We start from the raw sequence: 23,732 nt of genomic DNA, 5'->3' as shown, positions 1-23,732 counted from the left end.
CTGTATGTGATGCGATGATTAACATTTACTAGGTCCTTTAGTGCTGATACATTCTGTTTGTAGATTGCTACTGTCAGTGTTAAACGCCATTGAAAACCGTTTGTCTGGTCCTTGTCTCAGTGCCGGCTGGCCGTGACCTAGTTCGCTCGCGGCTTAATGTATAATTGGCCTTACGCACGGATTTGTACTGCTTACCTGATGTTTATTAATGGGTTGATTAATTCAACAGATGATGTGCTGTAATGAATTATAGTGTTTCTAGTTATTTAAGGCAGATGTCAATCTGTTGTATATACCCACAAGTTCTGGGATTTCTCGTGCCTGTTCGTGACCGTTGCTTCTCCCGTTTGGGGTCCATCCCGAGCCTGTATTGGAAACAGCTGAGTGGGCGAGCGTCCGCTTCTGGGCGTAGTTGTTGAATCTCACGAGGTTGCTTGGTCACATGAATTTTATGTTTTATATCCTACATTGTAGGCTTTCTGCCATTTAAGTAACGTGGTTGTGTGCTATGCTGTCTGATTTGTTGTTCCCTGTACTCTCAATTACTTTGGTAATACCAATCACTGCGTCTGGAACCGCGCGACCGCTACAGTCACAGGTTCGAATCCTGCCTCGGGCATGGATGTGTGTGATGTCCTTAGGTTAGCTAGGTTTAAGTAGTTCTGAGTTCTAGGGACTGATGACCTCAGATGTTAAGTCCCATAGTGCTCAGAGCCATTTTGAACCAATCACTGCAGTAACGAAAGATATTTCCTAGTCAAATTTTAGTAAATTGTTCTTCATGTTGATCATAGTTCTGAGTAAATAATTTTAACTCATTTCACTAAATGTGTGATAGGCCATAAGTACCGTGGTTCATGAATGTTTAAATTTTGGAGTAACTTTCTCTCACCTAAATGGTAACTTTAAAAAAAATGTGTTGATGGTTTTATTTGTTATTTGTCTTGTTTAAACGTGCCAAATAAATGTTCAGTGCAAATGTCGATGATGATTGCCTGATGTGTCACTTGGTCCAGTCCAACCAGCGCACAGCCTGTTGTGCTGAGCTTGTGTCCTTGTGTAAAAGTTGAATTCCATGCTGTGCTAACACATAAATCTGTAAAAACTCTTTTGCCACTAATGACATACAGGTGTGTCTGAAATGAATGTAAGAAATGAGAAGGCCTGTAGAGTGGGTCGTAACAAGCATATTTCACGTAGCGACTCATGTCTGCATCCCTTAGCGCACGACTCTAGGCGTCGTTGAACAGCGCCTAGCTCCGCTAAGATGGACGATCTGAACATGCCATCCGAACCGTAATGGTAGCAGGTCTGTAGGACAACGATTTCAATGTATTTATGAGACCAAGATAAGAGACTTTGAGTTGAAGTTTCATAACCCTTGTTTGCAAACGCTGTAGTCGATTTAGATGCGGATATTCCATATGGGACAACACTACGGGTTTCCCGCCTCTTACTGGGATGTGAACACATTGCTTTTGGCTGTGCAAATGCCTGTTTGATAGGTGTTGCACAGAGTGCAGCGCCCGTACACACTGCGAAGTCTCCTCCGCCGTGCGTCAGTCTGGCATCAAACGGGGACACTCTTGTGTTTTTTGCTGTGTGGCGCGGACGGGAAACGGAGCGCTGTCCTTGAGAGGAAAGGGCAGACATGCACTGTGCTTACGGGGTGGCAGATGGAAATGCTCAAGTTTGAAGCTTCGTGGATTTGTGATTCGTCGAGTGCCTGATCCACTCACATTTATCGCCATCGTCAGGTCCTTGCGAGAGACATGTTCACTTGAAGAACGTGTTCCACTGGCATTCTCTCGTAATGGTACACGCGGATTTAGGATTTACTTCGAAACCGCACTGCTGGGAAAGACACCCTCAACAAGCTCACGGCATCTTTCAGGGGAAATGGGTGCTAATTATTCCACAGTTTGGCGTGTCCGGCATGAAGACGATTAGCATCCCTATCGTCTCCAGAATGTTCGATCCCTTAACCCAGACGATTTTCTGTATCGAATTGAATTCTGTCAGTGGTTTTTGCAAAGTTGTGCCATCCAACCGCTCTTTCCAAACCCTGTACCTTTTACGCATGAGGCATCCTTTATGCGAGAGGGTATGTTCAACAACCACAATCATCATTTGTGGGCTTGGTAAAATATGCACGTAACCGTTTTTCGTGATCACAAGAATCGCTTTGTTGTCAGCATTTGAGCTGGCTTGGTAGTCGATAATCTGGTCGATCTATGCATGTTTCCCTAGTGACTGAACACAAATAAGTACATAACTTTTTTACGAGAAATTCTGCCATAGTTGTTGGAACATGTTCCACTCAACGTGCGATGCCGAACATGGTACGGACACGATGGTGTACCTGCGCGCTTCGCATACACAGTTCGAACTCATTTGGTTGAAACCTATGGCGAGAACTGGACTGGGCGCGATGGACCAGTGGCATGGCCTACACGTTCCCTTGACTTGATACCCGTTGATTTTTTCTTCTGGGGCCACCTTAAATTTGTTGTCTATCAGGTGCCCATTGAGACTGATGAAGAGCTGATAGCACGCGTTAATGCAGCCTCCATTACTATTACCACTTTTCCAGGAGTGTTTGAAAAAGTGTGACAGTCACTCCAGTGTCGTTGCAATGTGTGCATTCAAGCGGGAGAGTGTAATTTCGAGCACTTTTTGTAACTATATTCAAATAAAGGTTATAAATGTTTACCCCGACATCTCATTTACCTTGATGCCACAAATACGTTGAAAGAAAACATTGTCCTGTAACGTGTTTCCGTGAAGACTCGCACAGCATGTTGTGAGACTCCCGTCTCAGCAGTGCCTAACGACTCCTAGCGCCTATGCTAAGGGATGCAGGCGTGGGTCGTTATATGAGTTATGCTTGTTAAAACCCACTCTCAGAGCCCTCTCATCTTCTATGTTCATTACATATACATCCCTTACATAATGTCCATGATTAACTAACAAATGTTAATTATAATTCAAAGTTTGTATACATTAAATGCAGAAACCAACTTCTGTACGAAAGATAAATTTATTTTTCTAAGGAAATAAATGATTTGCGAGGGACGTGGAACTTTTCTTCTAATGTTTCACTTCTGTGTTAGTATTCGATGTACTAAGAGCTATGTTATCAACATACCTGTGTCATATATTTTTATGTTATAATAATAATTTTCATTGTGTGTATCGGTGTCTTCAATACAGCAGCAAACCTTTTAGCATCATCATACTCAATTTGCATAATGTTTCAGGTAGATGTATCAGAAATCTGTGTTCACATTGTTTCAAGACAATATGCTGATTGCTTATCGCGTCGTGTCGTTTAAATATTTTATTCTTCAGAAGACGAACCTGTCCATCTATTTCTTTACGAAGTCCTATTGAATGACTGTTACCGCTTTTTACGTGGAACTCTGTGATGATGGTCAGTAACAACCAGGGCCTGAGACGTTGAAGAAATATAACTACGACGAATTAAAGGGTTAAAATTAAAAAGGTTTCAGTATTCTAAAAGAAATAATTTTATACCTATGTGTAAAATTTCGAGCCTCTCGTGCCACTACATTTGTATAATGTCTTTCCTGAGGTAAATACATACACGTTCACAGCATTTTTTATTAATTTAAATAATTTTTCAACTTTTATCTCTAACTAAGGAAAGATATGTTACATCTGGTAATGCATGATTGCATCTTCTTGTGAAAACACCGATATTCATGTTTGTACATGTATTACAAAAATATCTTTGTTGGATGTAAAACTCCAGCGCGATGTCTAACAGGGAACAAAATGTATATAAACAACTACAAAGAGAAGGAAGAAATAGAATAAGGAATATCCATTTTCATTTAATAGGAAAAAAGAAATTACGTTCTACTACGACATAATTCTCGTCGTCACAACAACGTTCTTGTTTGATCTCTTCTTATCTAATGTCATGATTCTTGAGGTTCTTTTGTGGACGTATCATACTCCACTCCACCGCATTTTATTTAATTTGCAATTTTAATTACAATAATTTTTGGGTGGTAAGGGATCGTGGTACTGACACTCCTGCTACTGCATTCCATTTAATTAAAATGTCAACGTGAATTGGTCTCCACATGTAATGTAGCGTGCCTCGTCTCTAAAGTTCGGGAAAATTTTCAGTGGTGCTAACTGCGTTACTTACACACATGCCACCGCAAGTGGAGTGAATAGTATCATTTTTCAAAATTATTAACTGTTTTGCGAGAATAATTGGCTAGGTAGGAAATACGGATCAAGTAGAAGAAATAAAAAGTCTATGAAACGTCGAAAACTGCAATACGGCAGAGCCGACCGCCGAGAGAACGGATGCAGCCACTACTGAGACAGACATCATTGTAGATCGGCTTTCTACCGAAACAGTTCAGCAAAGGTCTGCAATAGCAGATTGGTTTGTGATGTTGTATCAGAAATTAGAGGCTATGGTGAGTAACAATTTCGATCGGTTAGCGAAAATTTTCAATGCACGGACGAAAGAAAATTTTAACGAATTTGTAGAGGAACAGTGAGCACAAATTACAACAATATTAAGTAAAGTGTCTAAGAGACCGTATCAAACTGGAACAGTGCTAGATAAGATCTTGAAGGAACAATGCGATTAGATCATCGCGAATTTCATGGAAATACGATCCAAGATTACCTCATTAGAGGATGCATATCAAGACGTATCAGATTTATTATAGTTATCTAATAACGTGGGCTTTCTAAAAACGGTGCGTACCACAATGAAAACACCAGAATAATAGCTCACAACTGTTACAGAAGAGGGTAAGATCAAAGAAATGCCAGGAATTTGCGAATGACATTTCGTCCTGGGTAAGGAAGACACACGAGTTTAAGAATCGCTCAAGACTGAATTACGTGCCGCTACATAAAGTGTGCTCAAAGTAATGGTGCTCGGATACAGTGCCTATAATGAGTTATTGAAAAGTGAATTGATACAGTAAATATGGAGTTAAAGCACGAAATACCAGAGTGGCGCGAACAAGTAAATGGTCAGGTCAACGACCTATGGAGAGAGATAGCCTCGGTGGAAGGTACCGTCCCCGATTTATCATTGGTAAGGATATGTACAGGTGACACATTCATAAATGTACATTTACATGACTGACAGTGCCAAGAGGAGACTAGTCAGGTCAGTTCCTATACGGATAGCTCATTCGGTCAAGCGGTGGCAGGGCCAAAGTTATCCGCTACACTCTTAGCAGAGACCCTTCTAAAACACAGGAAATTTCTGGTGTTCCCCCGGAGAAAAGGTCACAGAATCCCGTTGTATTCATAAGAGGTTTTAGGTGTTACTCAAAATATGGAATGATCAACTAAGGATCCGATTAATAAGAGTTTTCATTCGAGGAAGTGCCACCGTATGGGCTACGGAAACAGCCGAAGAATGATAAACTCACGAAGAATTTCAAAGAGCTTTCTTCAATAATTATTGATCACTATCCACACAAGAACAACTTTGGAAAGAACAAGCCCCATGACATGAAACCGAGCAGTACGTCGAAAGTAAACAAAATAAGATACTGGGCCGAAACGACGTTTCACAAGGACGTTATTAAACAGTTGAAACAGAAGTTGCCGTTGCACATAAAAGAAAAACTTACCCATGCTCAAGAAGCAAATATAGAGCAATTTGTGCCCTCTCTCGGCTTTCTGGATTTAATACACGAAGAAACGAAAAGCATGTCTGGCGATGGCGCCTGGCAGCAGGCTGCAGCCACAACAATCGCAGGAGGCACGCTGGAAGGCACGGCAACGGCGAACAGACACAGCAGATCTGAGAATGTAAACACACAGCAACATCAAAACAGTGCTCAGCATTTCAGTAGAAAGAGCTGAAATGATCATCGGTTCAAGATACAACAATCTGCACGGGAACAGAAACCACAACTGGCAAAACAAACACAGCAATTCGTGGAGCTATCACTTGCCAAGCAACACAGGACCGCCCTACGTGAATAACAGAAACACAGAGGACAGGAGGGGACCTAATCCAAGTAATAAAACAAGTTGCTCGCAACAACGACATCAAGACTGGTCACCACTACAAACCAGTGCGTGAAAATAGTGAGGGTGTGAAGGTGATGGAAGATCACGCTCCACTGACTCACAGTGTCAAGGAAGTAGACAGCATTTGGTCAAAGTTGGGGGGGGGGGGGAGGGGGAAGGGGGAGGATGTCCCCGATCTGTTAAAGAGGATCTTAAATGGCTCTTGTTTTTCATTCTATTCTGAAAACACATTTACTTATTTATTAATTTTATGTACTCAACTTGCTTTCGGAAACCTTCGTACAAATAGGATTTGATGTATAAAATTACGCAGGGAAAGGCTTTTTTTTAAAAAAAATATATAACATACACTAAGAAACACCCTAATGCAGAATTAAATGTTTCTTTCGTACAATAAAGGACAACCTCATCAGTCACCATCGTCATGTCCGCCCCCGGTAGCTGAGTGATTAGCACGACAGAAAGTCAATTCTAAGGGCCTGGGTTCGATTCCCGGCTTAGTCGGAGATTTTCTCCGTTCAGGGACTGGGCTTCGTGCTGTCCTAATCATCAACCGAGCGCGGTGGCGCAGTGGCTAGCACACTGGACTCTCATTCGGGAGGACGACGGTTCAATCTCGCGTCCGGCCACCCTGATTTAGGTTTTCCGTGATTTCCCTGAATCACTCCACGCAAATGCCGGGATGGTTCCCTTGAAAGGGCACGACCGACTACCTTTTCCGTCCTTCCCTAATCCGATGAGACCGATGACCTAGCTGTCTGGTTTCGTCCCCCAAACAACCCAACCCATATGCCCTCTGTATTAAAAAACCTTAGTTAATGTATCAACGACGAACTGAAACGGGTGTCTTGTGACGTCCGCACCGAGCAGATGAAACGAACGAAAACGAACTAAATGAGACTTAAAAAAAAATTGGTCAGCGTGAGAGAATTCTAAGGGCACCGGTTCGATTCCCCGCTTAGTCAGACATTTTCTCCGCTCAGGGGCTGGGTTTTGTGTTGTCCTAATCATCATCATTTCATCCCCATGGACGCGCAAGTCGCCGAAGTAGCGTCAAATCGAAAGACTTGCACCCGGCGAACGGTCTACCCAACGGGAGGCCCTAGACACATGAGAAGGAAGTACAATCCTGATTTCATTTCAATTTTCTCATGCTTTAACACTCTACATCAATTTATTTTCTTTTGTCAGATTAAGTTAATTCTGCTTCTGGTAAGATTACAAGGATATACTACAAAGTGGCACAGTGTGAATACAAGTTTACAAAGCTAGGCATGTTCAAATGTGTATGAATTTCTAAGGGACCAAACTGCTGTGGTCATCGGTCCCTATACTTACGCACTACTGAAACTAACTTATGCCAACAACACACGCACCCATGCCCGAGGGAGGACTCGAACCTCTAGCGGGAGGGGCCGCGTATTCCGTGACATGGTGCCTCAAACCGCAAGGCCACTACGCGCGGCAAAATTGAGACAAACAGAATGATTTGGACGTACAGTTTTGAAGCACAGTGTGAGTAAGAATGTTCATATGCATTTATATATGTATGTCTATATATGATAGAGTGGATACATCGTTTTGAAGCATATACAAATAACCATGTTTATGTGCATATGTACATAAGTGTATAGATGCACATAAAAATGTTTACTCATATTGTACTTCAAACTACGTATCCACTAGCGGAAACTTATTTTTATATATGTCTTAACTGTAAATTTTTATCCACTATCTGCCACTTTACCGTATACCATTGTAGTGTTGCCAGGACAAAAATTAATATGAATCTGAGAAAAGAAAAACGTTTTGCAGACTGTTGAAGCAACTGAAGATTAGTTCCCAGGGCTCGAAATGCTTCGTGCATTGAAATAAAATCACGATTAATAAAATATTCTCGGGTTTCAAGCCACGCCAACTACCCAAGAGCCTTCGCTAGAGACCTCCCGTGGCACTGTCGAACTGGCTGACCGTCGTGGTGCCGAAGCCATACTTACACAGGATGGACAGTAATAAAACCAGCAAACTGCAGGGACGGATTCCTTACTGAAAATGAAAGAAAAAAGGTTGTATAAACATGTGTGCGGAAACGGACGTTGTGCTTGCAACGGTAACAAAACATCCCGAGCACAGTACAGATCTGCATCGCATCCACGTCACAACAGACGTTCAAAGTGGCGTCCATGGGATTTCAGGTGACAGGAATAGTAGCGGTTATCATGCATGATACATATAGTGGTACTTTGGCTTACACCGGGTTGACGGGCCTGGAGCTTGTTCTAGGATTCGTTTCAATATCCTCTAGACCTGGCCCTCCGAATCTGCACGCGCACAGTCCGGCGCGTCCCTGCACGTTCGTCAGTATGAAAGGACCCCTGATCACACAAACGGCCGAAAAGGGCTCTAAATGTTATGTGATATCGCTGGTGTCTGTGAGGGTACTTGTTTTACTATAGCCATGCTGCCTCTCGACTGTTTCCATCTGCTTGGCTGTACACAAACACCATTTCCACTTGTTCCTGGTGAATACTGGATCATTCTGCTGCCAATAGTACTCTGCGTCAATGTCGAAGCCTGTAACACACGAGGAACACATGGCACGTGGTCAGAGGAACTTTCATTTTCAGCATCATTTACCATGGCAAAAATGCATCTCCGGACACACGTTCATACGACCTTTTCTCCTATTTTTACTGTCAGGAATTCGTCCCTGTAGTTTGTCGGTTTTATTAATGATCACCCTGTTCACACTGCGTAACTGAACTGCCGCCAGTGGTGCCCTACCCCGCACTTGCATGTTTTGTTGGCGGGAACGCAGCGCTCGCTTCAGCTCTCCAGTTACAGGGTCCTAGGCCGTTCTCTTTAACCGTGTTTTTTTGAGGGTGTTGCCCCATATTTTGATCTCTGTTGATTCGTTTATTACGCTGTCCCAGTGGCCATTGGTCCGTTTAATAAGCCTAGTGCAATGTATTTCGGTGTCCGTTTTCCAGTCCACGTTCTGCTACAGCTGATTTTTCGGAACAGCTTAGAGGGAAACACCTAGCATGTTCTACACGGCACTGGGCAATACGGCAGACTGTCTGTCCAACGTAAAAGTGCTCATACCCACGCAGTATTTTGTATATTCCAGATATGCTGAGGCCTACATCATCTGTCACGCTCTTCATTAGTTGCCAGATCTTTGCTATGGGACTGAAGACTGGCGATTTCATGTCTCTTCAGGAGTCCACTAATCTTCCTTGTCATTCAGCAAACAAAACGGTAAAAACGCACTTTCTTCGTTTCTTCTTCGGACGCCTTCTGCTTTTGTGGCTAAGGCGAAACTGCTTGCGAAATTTGTCTACTGTTCCCTTTTTCCTTGAAACCTCATGTAAGTTGCTCAGCCTCCTCGACAGGTTTTGGGCGTTAGAGAGTCTTCGGTCTGAGACGGTTTCAGCTCGATGTACGAAGGTCCTCAGAACAGACCGTTTCTGTGTTGGCTGGTGGTAACTGGCGGCGTTCAGATACCGTTCCGTGTGGGTGAGCTTGCTGTAATCGCTATCACCGAAACATCAATTGGGTTTACGGCGGACAAGGACGTCTGTAAACGCCAAGTAACCACCCTTCTTTACTTTCATCGTGAACTTTATGTAATCGTTGATTTCATAGATGTGTTCCAGGAAGTATTCCAGCTTTTCATGTTCATGAGGCCATATGGCGAAGGTAACTTCGACGTAGCTACAAAAACAAGTTGGCTTTGCAGTTGCCGTTTCTAAGGCAATATCCTCGAAATGCAAATGGTTCTGAGCACTATGGGACTTAACATCTGAGGTCATCAGTCCCCTAGAACTTAGAACTTCTTAAATCTAACTAACCTAAGGACATCACACACATCCATGCCCGAGGCAGGATTCGAACCTGCGACCGTAGCGGTCGCGCGGTTCCAGACTGAAGCGCCTAGAATTGCTCGACCACATCGGCTGGCTCTCGAAATGCTCCATAAAGTGTCCGCCTATAACTAAAGCTACATTGTGACGCCGTCCGTTTGATTGAAATATTCTCCTCCATTTAATAGTACGATGACGTCAGTGTGTTGTTAAATCTAAGATGGCGTCATCAGAGCACCGGGACAGCACGTCTATCGAGTCTGTGATGGGCACACAATTGAGTAGGGAAACCATATTAAAACTAACCATAATATCTCCTTTACGGAGGCGTAGACGTTTAAGTCAGTCGATGAAGTCCTCCGTGTCCTTGATATACTGCGAAGTGACCAATGTGCTTCGAGAGGAGGCTGGCCCAATGTTTTTGTAAGTCTTTAGGTGTGCGGTCCGATGGCGCTCACTATAGGCTTTAAAGGTGTATTCTTCTTATGTACCTTTGGCAAACCGTAGAAAATGGGTGGTCTGTGCGCCTGTGGGAGGGATTTCTGAATAACACTTTCTTGCAGCGATGGCCATTTGACAAGCTCTGAAATGGTCCTCACTATTCTGGATGTAGGGTCCCGGGGCAGTTTTTGGCACATTTTCCTCCAGCATCTATCGAATTTTCGCGTTATAGTCGACTCTTTCCATTGGGACTGCGGCATTGTTCTCTTCAGCTGGCTCTTTTCAACTGCAGGACGACGGTGAGAGGATCGTTGCGGAGAACACTGAGGACGTCGCACTCAGCTCTAGCCATCGTGTTGCCGGCTTGGATTTTAAAAGAATGCGGCATTTTTCTCTACGAATCTCTTCTGCCGTTACACTGGAAAACTTACAAACTGCTTGTTCAGCACCACTTAACATCAGCAAAAGGATTACTGCATGGTGAAGGAAAAAACTTAAGTCCCTCCGTAAGTGCTGAGATGACATCCACGTTTCTTGTAATTCTGATCACGGTACGAGCCTCAGTTATCCATGTTGTCGTTGTCGTGAAAGCCGACTGATTTACCCTTTATGCTTCTTCATGGCTCTCTGCCTCGATGAAGATAGTTGTGCCACCGTTGCGTTGTCGATCCAGTCCATATCTGATGCCGAAAGTTACCGCATTATTACTAGGTGAGCAGCCAAAATTTGGAAATTTTCGGTAAGTAACTATGGGACGAAATTGCCGAGGTCATCGGTCCCTATGCATACGCACTACTTAACCTTACTTCAACTTGCGCTAAGGACAACACACGCACCCATGCCCGAGGAAGGACTCGAACCCCCAACGGCAGGAGCCGCGCGAACTGTGGCACGGCGCTTTAGACCGAGTGGCTACCCTGCGCGGCGAAAGGCCAAAGTTCACTGTCGTTTGCGTCCAGCTGTTTTCTGGTGAAGAGTATCCTCTCCCGCGCGAATGGCCAAAGTGGCACGGTGAAATACGATTCTGTTTACTTCAGCCATGGAAATAGAAACTGATTGTTGCAAATTGCAGTTTCGCTAAATGCTTTACTTAGAATTTCCACCGAAAAAAATTGTATGGTGATGCTTAAAAAAATTGTTTTCTACTCATCTATAGTACTTGTCGTCGCTAGGTAACTTAGAATTTCCCTACGACCCTGTCGTAAATAGTCTGTCCTCCTTTCCAGTGAGTGTGTAAGTAAAAGTCGCAAATCATACATCTACTATAAATGATCCAGAGTCTCCATTATTTTAATTTAAGGCCAGTGCCATCGTTTCGTTAAACTAAACTTGCAAATTTCCTTTACAGAAATATGGAGCTAGGTCGGAGGTCGGTCTCTTCTTTCGTTCTCCTGTGGTGAATTTCTGAAACTGGTTCGTGGAAATCGGTCAATGCCTCTGTGTTTGACAGCTAAGAGGCGCTACGGAGAATTAACGCTGGTTCGGTGGAATTCCACGTCTGAACTGCTCAAAAGGATACTGTTGCTGAAGGGTCATCAGTACCACTCTCCCGATGCGCAGTAAATTCAGTTAGCCGCATATTACTGTTTCCCAGAACTGTAATTGCGCTGCATACCAGCAAAACATACCACAGCAATTCAACTGTGCTCCTCAGCCACAGGATCACCCAGCGAAAATTAGTTGAGAACAGACCGTACTGCTCTTAATTAAATGGTTTTGGGCGTTGAGAGGGCGCCGTTTCCAAGCAGTGACCGTTTGTCTGCGGTAGTTTGGCGCTGTGCGTGTTACCGTGAACTAGGAATACTTCACGTGTTAAATGGTAGATTCGATGCTGTGCAATAACCCACCCATGTTTTGAGTAGCGCTCTCATAACAAGCTATACCTGTGTAATAATTTTAACCGTTTCCGTGGACGACTTTATTGCATATTTTCTGCTATTTGACTTGAGCTTTATACCCCATAATATATGTTTACAAGTTAAGTCATTTAATTAATGAAAGTACCAGTTTTATCCATGTACTTCATTTCAAAGTTACAATGTTTTAAGTGTTTTAGGCATTTACTTTATAACAACTTTATAACATTATTGATGACTTTAATTCTGAAGAAGGTACCCTTAGTGTTATTGAAACCAGGTCAAAGCTTTTAGAATATACGTATGCAACCGGTTGGCTGTATTACTTCCTTTATAGAAAATTATACCCCATTATATTTTCTACGTTTCTACGTTGCTACGTTTCTAGCATTTGTAGACTTAGAGAAAGCTTTTGACAATGTTGACTGGAATACTCTCTTTCAAATTCTAAAGGTGGCAGGGGTAAAATACAGGGAGCGAAAGGCTATTTACAATTTGTACAGAAACCAGATGGCAGTTATAAGAGTCGAGGGACATGAAAGGGAAGCAGTGGTTGGGAAGGGAGTAAGACAGGGTTGTAGCCTCTCCCCGATGTTGTTCAATCTGTATATTGAGCAAGCAGTAAAGGAAACAAACGAAAAATTCGGAGTAGGTATTAAAATTCATGGAGAAGAAACAAAAACTTTGAGGTTCGCCGATGACATTGTAATTCTGTCAGAGACAGCAAAGGACTTGGAAGAGCAGTTGAATGGAATGGACAGTGTCTTGAAAGGAGGATATAAGATGAACATCAACAAAAGCAAAACAAGGATAATGGAATGTAGTCTAATCAAGTCGGGTGATGCTGAGGGAATTAGATTAGGAAATGAGGCACTTAAAGTAGTAAAGGAGTTTTGCTATTTGGGGAGCAAAATAACTGATGATGGTCGAAGTAGAGAGGATATAAAATGTAGGCTGGCAATGGCAAGGAAAGCGTTTCTGAAGAAGAGAAATTTGTTAACATCGAGTATAGATTTAAGTGTCAGGAAGTCATTTCTGAAAGTATTCGTATGGAGTGTAGCCATGTATGGAAGTGAAACATGGACGATAAATAGTTTGGACAAGAAGAGAATAGAAGCTTTTGAAATGTGGTGCTACAGAAGAATGCTGAAGATTAGATGGGTAGATCACATAACTAATGAGGAAGTATTGAGTAGGATTGGGGAGAAGAGAAGTTTGTGGCACAACTTGAGCAGAAGAAGGGATCGGTTGGTAGGACATGTTCTGAGGCATCAAGGGATCACCAATTTAGTATTGGAGGGCAGCGTGGAGGGTAAAAATCGTAGAGGGAGACCAAGAGATGGATACACTAAGCAGATTCAGAAGGATGTAGGTTGCAGTAGGTACTGGGAGATGAAAAAGCTTGCACAGGATAGAGTAGCATGGAGAGCTGCATCAAACCAGTCTCAGGACTGAAGACCACAACAACAGCAACATAGAAAATTATGAGAAATATTACGGTCCTCTCAACACAACTGTTCGTACATAATGTTGCATGTTTTTCACTTACAAATTCCTAACTCCCTCCCGCTACCACTTAAGAATAGCTTTAATGAGTTCTGAAATAATGTGTGACTATCGTGTTGAATTTTTATTTTTATTTATTTATTTATTTATTTATTTTCCCTCTGTGCCAATGCAGGGTGCATTATTCAGTGGGACTGATTCAGCGCCCTGAAGTCTGCACTGAATATGTGGCACACAATTTTAACCGTAACGATATTATTGCACTCATTTTCTTCCCGTCTAAGCTGACTTAGGTGACTGTCAGAGCTGCATCGTAAGGAAACTAATCTTGTACACTCCACTCTGTCAGGGGTACGCCTTACTAAGAACTGACTCTCGATATGTTTGCAACACATTTTTTGTATATAATTGAAATATTTCTCTAGATTTATTAATATTTCAGTGATACTCTATCTACCTATATATATTCCAGGTTTTATGGCTTTGGTACCACGTTTCTCTGTTACAGGCATTTGCATCCCTGATGAGTGGTTTTTTAACTCCTGCTTACCGCCGCCCGTTGTGGCCAAGCGGTTCTAGGCGCTTCAGTCTGGAACCACGCGACCGCTACGGTCGCAGGTTCGAATCCTGCCTTGGGCATGGATCCGTGTGACGTCCTTAGGTTAGTTAGGTTTAAGTAGTTCTAAGTTCTAGGGGACTAATGACCTCCGCTGTTAAGTTCCATAGTGGTCAGGGCCATTTGCACCATTTGAACCTGCTCACCCTGCCACATCCTGCCTATGTAGCTCTCTTCGTGTTGTTTTGGTGCTGATAGGGTTCGTCAGTGCGACATTTAATTCTGCAGTGACTTTTTCACTTGTCGCTCTCTTAATTTTCTTCAAGATCTTGTTCAGTGAGCGTCTATCACCATCTCTGAACACATACTTTCGTCCGCGTTGTGATTTAACGAATGATGTTTCCTCCACTATCGTTATATGCGGGCCGGCCGGAGTGGCCGAGCGGTTCTAGGCGCTACAGTCTGGAACCGCGCGACCGCTACGGTCGAAGGTTCGAGTCCTGCTTCTGGCATGGATGTGTGTGATGTCCTTTGGTTAGGTAGGTTTAAGTAATTCTAAGTTGTAGAGGACTGATGACCTCAGAAGTTAAGTCCCATAGTGCTTAGAACCATTTGAACCATGTTAAACGTCAAGACTGCAGCTTCATCAGAGTGACTGCTCGCCGATTGTAGTTCCTGGTGAGGATTTTCGTTTGAAAACATTGAACACTGTGTCCCCTGATATCTAGTTGGCTATTAGTCGTGCTCCGATTATAGCACGCCCGTTGCGGCTACAGTTGACTGATCTGCTCCTTCTCTTTGAGCTGTTGGTATTATTGTTTAATCCAAAACAAACTGAAGTTATGTTTATGCACGCTTAATTGTGTTTTCTGGTCATTATCTGTTTCTCCAATTTCACTCTCGACTTCACGGAATTGTACTAATTGCAGTGATTCAGATAAAGTTAACTACTAATTATCCTCTACTTCTGTCACAGAGAACTTGGCTGTACATTTATTATCTTAATTGGTTTGTTCAGATGACAATACCGGTTCTCGCTATTGTTTATAAGTGTCACTCAGCTATTTTCGCTCGTGAGGTGGTGGAAGAATCTATTTGTATCCTTGTTGACAAGAGTGATTTGCCTACAATTACTTTCACTTGAAAAGGTATATCACTCTTATAATTTCAGTGTTGTAAAATATGTATGTTATATTTGTCAGACGTTAGTTTATTAGCTGTAATCCCTATCAAAAATAAAAATAATTAAAAAACATAAAAAACATAAATTAATTTATTTATCTTCACCTTAAGTGACCCTTTATCCTCAATTTAATTTTGCAAAAGACATATAATTTTACCTGTTGCGCTGTTTTGTTGTTTTAGCATGTCAAATGTCTTTCCGATACATCTCTGGGTTAAAATAAATATCTTAGTAGAATATAAAACTGGTTTTCTGAGTTACCTGACCTTACCACTCCCGACCTCTTGCTTAATTTGCTCAACAATTGATTAAATGGGTACAAGAATGAGTTTATCTATCATGAGAAACAGATTCAATTGCAGTAGCGATTAATTTTAAAGCCATATTTCAAAATTCTTCAGGGAAATTATCAAGAAACAAATATTCAGTTCTTTCACTGAACTTCTGTGATTATAAAGTTTCATTTACTTGAGATCCGATTTTTCTCCACCAGTCTTGTCAGACAGCACTCAGAGTTCTGAACAATTTATAGAAAAACAATTTGCAGTGGTGATGAGGGAAAGAATGGTACCGACATAAACTAAAATACAGCAAATATAATAACATAATATTTGTTGTTGAAAGCGACAGCTGTATGACACAGATAAATATAACAATAAAAATGAAATATAAACTCCCAACTAGAATGTTCAGGTGTAAGTATTCGAGTCAGATATTCATTTTACCTTTACTTGCAGTTTTGGTGTTTGATGACCCTGCTTGAGTTACATGTGTTGGTTAGAATTCTGCTGACTTGTTGGTTTGCCAGGGGAGGCTGAACACAACGAGGGGTAATCCCATACATATTATGTATGTTTGGTACTCCATCACGCTGAAACGGCTGTACGGATTTGGAAGAGATCTGGAATGGAATTAGCTTATACTCTTAACTAACACGTGGACTACTTTCAACCGTGTATAGTACAAGGTATTTATTGACCTGAAGAACAAAAAACGAAAGTGGGGAAATAATGCTCGCAGAGAAAGCTAGGTACTTTTTGATACCTCACAACTAGGTTTGGGATAGTTTTAACGGAAAAGTATGAAAGGTTGACTCATATATTTGTCATTTTTTGTTTCATGTAGTACATTTTATTACTTAATAACAATATTAACATTACAATTTCAAAACTTATTAAAATAATCAGAATTCTCATCAAAACTTGTACAAGGTCAAATCACATTAAAAAATTTTACAATTGGACCATCAACAGCAGGACGTGAAAATCAAACGAACAGAGTTTAAAAAAAAGAAAAAAAACAAGAGAAGTCGCATAAACTGTGCACGGATGCAAGCAGGTTCTACAAACAATTTTATCAACCAACTGAATTACAATAACAGCTGTTTAATGTACCAAGAAATTGCAAGCTTAAGTAACCGTTACACGATTGGAGAACGTTCATTCAGATGAGGAAATGATCACAAGCCATGCCATTGATTGCAGCTGTTGGAAAGCCGCTTAGAAATGCATAACTCTTAATAAGAAAATACCTTAAGCAATAAAATACACTGTCGCTCAAACAGATCAACTGGGTAGGTGTAAAATTTAAACGTAGATGCCCACCTGTATATTCCAACCAGTCTTTAACAACAACCCTTAATAAATCGACAACTGCCCAAAATTCACGATACGTTGGAAGTACATACAATTGAATTGTACTTCCAACCGATACACACCAGTAGAACCTACGATACAAACATTAATAACTATACAGAAACTGCAAAAAGGTGGGAGGTTAAGGAGATGGGATCTGGATAAACTGACTAAACCAGAGGTTGTACAGAGTTTCAGGGAGAGTGTAAGGGAACAAATGGCAGGAATGAGAGAAAGAAATACAGTAGAAGAAGAATGGGTAGCTTTGAGGGATGAAGTAGTGAAGGCAGCAGAGGATCAAGTAGGTAAAAAGACGAGGGCTAGTAGAAATCCTTGGATAACAGAAGATATATTGATTTTTAATTGATGAAAGCAGTAAATGAAGCAGGCAAAAAGGAATACAAACGTCTCAAAAATGAGATCGACAGGAAGTGCAAAATGGCTAAGCAGGGATGGCTAGAGGATAAATGTAAGGATGTAGAGGCTTATCTCACTAGGGGTAAGATAGATACTGCCTACAGGAAAATTAAAGGGACCTTTGGAGAAAAGAGAACCACTTGTATGAATATTAAGAGCTCAGATGGAAACCCAGTTGTAAGCAAAGAAGGGAAAGCAGAAAGGTGGAAGGAATAGAAAGAGGGTCTGTGGTGTCACTGCCAGACACCACACTTGCTAGGTGGTAGCTTTAAATCGGCCGCGGTCCATTTAGTACATGTCGGACCCGCGTGTCGCCACTGTGTGATCGCAGACCGAGCGCCACCACAAGGCAGGTCTCGAGATACGGACTAGCACTCGCCCCAGTTGTACGACGACTTTGCTAGCGACTACACTGACGAAGCCTTTCTCTCATTTGCCGAGAGACAGTTAGAATAGCCTTCAGCTAAGTCAATGGCTATGACCTAGCAAGGCGCCATTAGCCTTACATAGTTTGATAGTTATCGTATGAAATGTCTCATCAAGAACGATGTATACAACAAGGATTAAAAGTTAAGTATTCCAGCAGCTACATACTTTTCTTTATAACATTAATAAGTATCCTGTTTCAGACCTCTATCTAGCCTACTTGAGATTACGCGTGCCTTTCGGCTACTTCAGTGTGGCATAGCTCTCTTGTTACGCCACCAAAGTTGGCGACAAAGATGGAATTCGAACCCACGTGTGCAAAGCACACTGGATTAGCAAGACACACTTGACTTTGCTCAGGAATCATTTGAAACTTCGCCAGCCGTGTGTAACATTAACCGGCCCGCCGGGCGCGCTGCGCGGCCCGGTCAACTGCCCTCGCGCACGTCCACGCAGCTGCCGCCACGGTCTAAACCAGGTGTACCGCGCCAGCATACAAATGCAGTGAAATCATGCCCGCGGTGTGCTACTAGACATTCGCGTGAAAATTGCCCGTCATGCCAAGCTATTTGCTTTTTCTGTCATAAGAAAGGACATGTTCAAAGTGTTTGCCAGAAAAAGCTCAGATCAGACCATCAAGTCCGCCTGCTTGCTTAATGGCCGCCTCCCTTAAATAATGCGCGTAGTGTTGGCAATCTGTCAACACTACAGGGTCTATACAAGGACGATGTTCTTGAAGACAATATTATGGAAATGGAAGAGGATGTGGATGAAGATGAAATGGGAGATACGATACTGCGTGAAAAGTTTGACAGAGCACTGAAAGACCTAAGTCGAAATAAGGCCCCGGGAGTAGACAACATTCCATTAGAATTACTGACAGCCTTGGGAGAGCCAGTGCTGGCAAAACTCTACCATCTGGTGAGCAAGATGTATGAGACAGGGGAAATACCCTCAGACTTCAAGAAGAATATAATAATTCCAATCCCAAAGAAAGCAGGTATTGACAGATGTGAAAATTACCGAACTATCAGTTTAATAAGTCACGGCTGCAAAATACTAACGTGGATTCTTTACAGACAAATGGAAAAAAAAAAACTAGTAGAAGCTGACCTAGGGGAAGATCAGTTTGGATTTCGTAGAAATATTGGAACACATGAGGCAATACTGACCCTACGACTTATCTTAGAAGCTAGATTACGGAGAGGCAAACCTTCGGGGCAAACCTACATTTCTAGCATTTGTAGACTTAGAGAAAACTTTTGACAATGTTGATCGGAATACTCGCTTTCACATTCTGAAGGTGGCAGGGGTAAAATATAGGGAGCGAAAGGCTATTTACAATTTGTACAGAAACCAAATGGCAGTTATAAGAGTCGAGGGTCATGAAAGGGAAGCAGTGGTTGGGAAGGGAGTAAGACAGGGTTGTAGCCTCTCCCCAGTGTTATTCAATCTGTATATTGAGCAAACAGTGAAGGAAACAAAAGAAAAGTTCGGAGTAGGTATTAAAATCCATGGAGCAGAAATAAAAATTTTGAGGTTCGCTGATGACATTGTAATTCTGTCAGAGACAGCAAAGGACATGGAAGAGCAGTTGAATGGAATGGATAGTGTCGTGAAAGGAGGATATAAGATGAACATCAACAAAAGCAAAACGAGGATAATGGAATGTAGTCGAATCAAAACGGGTAATGCTGAGGGTGTTAGATTATAAAATTAAACACTTAAAGTAGTAAAGGAGTTTTGCTATTTGGGGAGCAAAATAACTGATGATGGTCGAAGCAGAGAGGATATAAAATGTAGAGTGCCAATGGGAAGGAAAGCGTTTCTGAAGAAGAGAAATTTGTTAACATCGAGTTTAGATTTAAATGTCAGGAAGTCGTTTCTAAAAGTATTTGTATGGAGTGTAGCCATGTATGGAAGTGAAACATGGACGATAAATAGTTTAGACAAGAAGAGAATAGAAACTTTCGAAATGTGGTGCTACAGCAGAATGCTGAAGATTAGATGGGTAGATCACATAACTAAAGAGGAGGTGATGAATAGGATTGGGGAGAAGAGAAGTGTGTGGCACAACTTGACTAGAAGAAGGGATCGGTTGGTAGGACATGTTCTGAGGCATCAAGGGATCACCAATTTAGTATTGGAGGGCAGAGTGGAGGGTAAAAATCGTAGAGGGAGACCAAGAGATCAATACACCAAACTGATTCAGAAGGATATAGGGTGCAGTACGTACTGGGAGATGAAGAAGCTTGCACAGGATAGAGTAGCATGGAGAGCTGCATCAAACCAGTCTCAGGACTGAAGACCACAACAACAACAACAACAACTATACAGTTGCCCAAAATTCAAAGTCAGCTGAGAGCTACAGCTGACCGCTATCAAAGGCAACAACGATCGAGCAGCCAACTTTCACAGAAAGTATAGCTAATGACTGTGGAGCAAGGTAAGAGTAAAGTTCCGTAGTGTATATACGTAAGTAACAAGCCTTAAACTTAACGCGCTGAGAAATAGTAATGAAAGCGCCGGCTTTAAACGAATAGTTACAGATCCTCAGGTTTGGCAAACATGCCTTAACATACTGAGATCTTTAAATTTACTAAACGGGTCTAACTACTGGTTTCCACTTAAGCGGCGACACTTACCCGAGGTACGCAGGACACGATCAACTTTACTTGAGTCACCACGACGCGACTGGTGGAGGCGACAGACTGCGGATCATATCATACGCCGTGAGGCGACGGGGGTGCCGCCGCAAACACGCCTCTGCTACGGGCGCAGGAAACAGGAATGCGTCGTTTACCGTCCAAGATGTTCCGCCAGCACTCTTGAAACGGGAACAGTATTCTGTGCAAATAAAGCTTCCCCCGAGAATGACGAGGGAGTAAAATATATACATAAATTAATGGGAAAACTGCTACCAATACAGGTTAAATTTAACACTCCTTAGAATTACACTACTGGCCATTAAAATTGCTACAGCAAGAAGAAATGTAGATGATAAACGGGTATTCATTGGACAAATATTTTATACTATATCTGACATGTGATTACATTTTCACGCAATTTGGGTGATTAGACCCCGATAAATCAGTACCCAGAACAAACACCTCTGGCCGTAATAACGGCCTTGATACGCGTGGGCATTGAGTCAAACAGAGCTTGGATGGCGTGTACAGGTACAGCTGCCTATGCAGCTTCAACACGATACCACAGTTCATCAGGAGTAGTGACTGGCGTATTGTGACAAGCCAGTTGCTCGGCCACTATTGACCAGACGTAACCAATAGCACCCCATACCATCACGCCGGATGATACGCCAGTATGGCAATGACGAATACACGCTTCCAATGTGCGTTCACCGTGGTGTCGCTAAACACGGATGCGACCATCATGATGCTGTAAACAGAACCTGGATTCATCCGAAAAAATGAAGTTTTGCCATTCGTGCACCGAGGTTCGTCGTTGAGCACACCATCGCTGGCGCTCCTGTCTGTGATGCAGTGTCAAGGGTAACCGCAGCAATGGTCTCCGTGCTGATAGTCCATGCTGCTGCTAACGTCGTCGAACTGTTCGTGCAGATGGTTATTGTCTTGCAAACGTCCCCATCTATTGACTCAGCGATCGAGACGTGGCTGCGCGATCCCTTACAGTCATGCGGATAAGAAGCCTGTCATCTCGACTGCTAGTGATACGAGGCCGTTGGGATCCAGCACGGCGTTCCGTATTACCGTCCTGAACCCGCCGATTTCATATTCTGCTAACAGTCATAGGATCTCGATCAACGAGAGCAGCAATGTAGCGATACGATAAACCGCAATCGCGATAGGCTACAATCCGACCTTTATCAAAGTGATGGTACGCATTTCTCCTCCTTACACGGTCATCACAACGACGTTTCACCAGGCAACGCCAGTCAACTGCCGTTTGTGTATGAGAAATCGGTTGGAAACTTTCCTCATGTCAGCACGTTGTAGGTGTCGCCACCGGCGCCCACCTTGTGTGAATGCTCTGAAAAGCTAATCATTTGCATATGACAGCATCTTCTTCCTGTCGGGGTTAAATTTCGCGTCTCTAGCACGTCATCTTCGTGGTGTAACAATTTTAATGGCCAGTAGTGTAATAGTATTCACAAGTGGTCATCTCAGGTGCCTGCTTATGCAATAACACAAACATGCACAACGCTACCTTGCCTCCCATACAGATCGTATTACAGTTTATTCCATTCACAGGACCTATCACAGTAAACTAGTCTTACACTTGCACGACATATGGCCTAGAACACCAACTGCAATTAGTAACACTGAGCGAGTGTCATGCGCTCAGATATTCGTAGGCTTGTTAATGTAACAGGTCCTGTTCCTTATAATACAGACGTGATCTTACAATATCAAGTACTCAAAATAAGAAAATAACTCTTAACTCTACTCAGGTGTGAAGGAGCCGTGACTTGCACGATTCCAGCCACGGGGTTACTACCTCCAACCAGTACAGGCGATCGTCGAGCTGCGGTAAACTTTACGTTTGCAAAGAAAGCAGGGAACTTGCCGACCATGTTGCACATGTAGCGAGTCGGGGTTTTGTGACACTATATATTGAGCGTCAGTGACAGAGGGGAGCAATGGTCATTATTGTGCCAGGGATGGCGGGAGAGAAAGCGATATTTTGTGGACGGTGGAATCGGTTCTTCCCTTGATCGAAAAATTGGTGGATCCACTACGCTATTTATTGACACATAAGACCCTTTAAACAAACAGAATAATACACTGTGTATTAACTCGCTCAATTCCTCGCGGCAGCGTTGCGGCGCCGAGTCGTAGCGTGCGGATTACAGTGACCGCTGATGTGGCGACTGCTCGTGTTGCAGCGGAGCGCCAGGCGGCGTATTCTTCCATTCGTTACTTTACCAGTAACTCTCCCCCCCCCCTCCCTCCCCCTGTGTCATCGACGCGGTCTTCTCCTTGTGAATTCGCTCGCTGCGTTATTAACAAGCGGCTACGGTGTGGTGCGGGGTACTCCGTCCCGGAATAGAAGCAGCGACCCACAGATTCGGCGCCTTCTGGCGGAGTTCGTCAACCTCTAGGTTCACAGGTGATCCATTTGGTGAGGCTGCAGCCCCTATATCCTCACCATCCCGTCCACGTGGATAGGTCCCACACGAACTTCTTTCTGGTAACATCTGAGATGGCATATTCCGCTTTGACCTGTTGGCGCGGTACCGACATCTTCCTCTGTCAAGCAGCGTAGCAGCTAAGTCCTCCCTTGAAATGACCACCGACGCCCGTTTGGCGGAGGTATTTATTCGGAGTTTTCGCCAATGCCACTAAGGTCCTAAGGCAGCGACTGACCGCTAGTTGATATGTGCTTCTCACGTTTGGCAGAAATTTGACAGATGTCGACACACGTCCCGGCCTTCCATGTTTTACCTCTTTGCTGGCGTGGTCGGACATTGCTCTGTCTTCCTCCTCCGCATCACCAGATGCATCATTCACTTGAGTTAAGTATGATGTGCCAACTGCGGTGGTCATTGGTCTCCTTGAAGCACTGCCCTTCTGCTCCGTCGAAGTGCTGACAGCTGCTGCGCAAACTCCGCTGGTCATCGGCCTCCTTGTACGATTGCTGCCACCTCCGAACATTGTGGCTTAACGTGTCAAAGTCTCTAAAATGTTCATTTAACCTCTAATAAGTCTTTACTTACTTTTCTGCCGGATCTCTGCTTTGAACAACCGTAGACAACAAATAATTATTACAAATAATTATTATACACCCTACACACGCGACGTGCCTCTGTGTTCGCGC

This window comes from Schistocerca piceifrons, chromosome 1 (genome assembly GCF_021461385.2).
Source record: "Schistocerca piceifrons isolate TAMUIC-IGC-003096 chromosome 1, iqSchPice1.1, whole genome shotgun sequence".
Classification (NCBI taxonomy): domain Eukaryota; kingdom Metazoa; phylum Arthropoda; class Insecta; order Orthoptera; family Acrididae; genus Schistocerca; species Schistocerca piceifrons.
This window is presented reverse-complemented; position numbering follows the sequence as displayed.